The sequence below is a fragment of the Pteropus medius genome, unplaced genomic scaffold (genome assembly GCF_902729225.1).
Source record: "Pteropus medius unplaced genomic scaffold, Ma_sr-lr_union100, whole genome shotgun sequence".
Taxonomy (NCBI): Eukaryota; Metazoa; Chordata; class Mammalia; order Chiroptera; family Pteropodidae; genus Pteropus; species Pteropus medius.
The window spans coordinates 6940729-6941197 of NW_024340700.1; positions in this window are offsets into that span (position 1 = coordinate 6940729).

The window sequence follows — 469 nt, forward strand, 5'->3', positions numbered from 1 at the left end:
CGGGGCGCCCCCACTCCTCCTGGAGTCCCCAGGCGTCGTCCTCGTCCCCAGGACAGCGCGACCCGCCGGCCGAGGGGGGCTGGGGGCCCTTCCGGCGGGTCCTCGCGGGCCCGAGCCCGGCGGCAGGCGGGGGACGGCCCCGGGAGGGGGCGCTCGGCACCCCGCCAGGCGCACGGCCGCCGGCGCACGGCCGCCGGCGCCCGAGCTCCGCGCGTCCTCACTCGGCGGGCGGCGTCCCCTCGGCCCCGCGGCCTGAGGCGGGGACGCGCGGCCCGGCCCAGCCCCGCCCGCCCGCCGCCTCCTCACCTTCGGGGACTGCGCTCCGGGGGTGGCCGGGTCGCTGTCGCACGGCCGCGGGGACAGCGCCGTCCCGGGCCCGGCCGCCGCCATCAGCCCGAGCGCCCCGCGTCGCCGCCTCCGCCGCCGCCGCCGCCTCGTCCCGGCCGCCGCCGCCGCCGCCGCCGCCGCC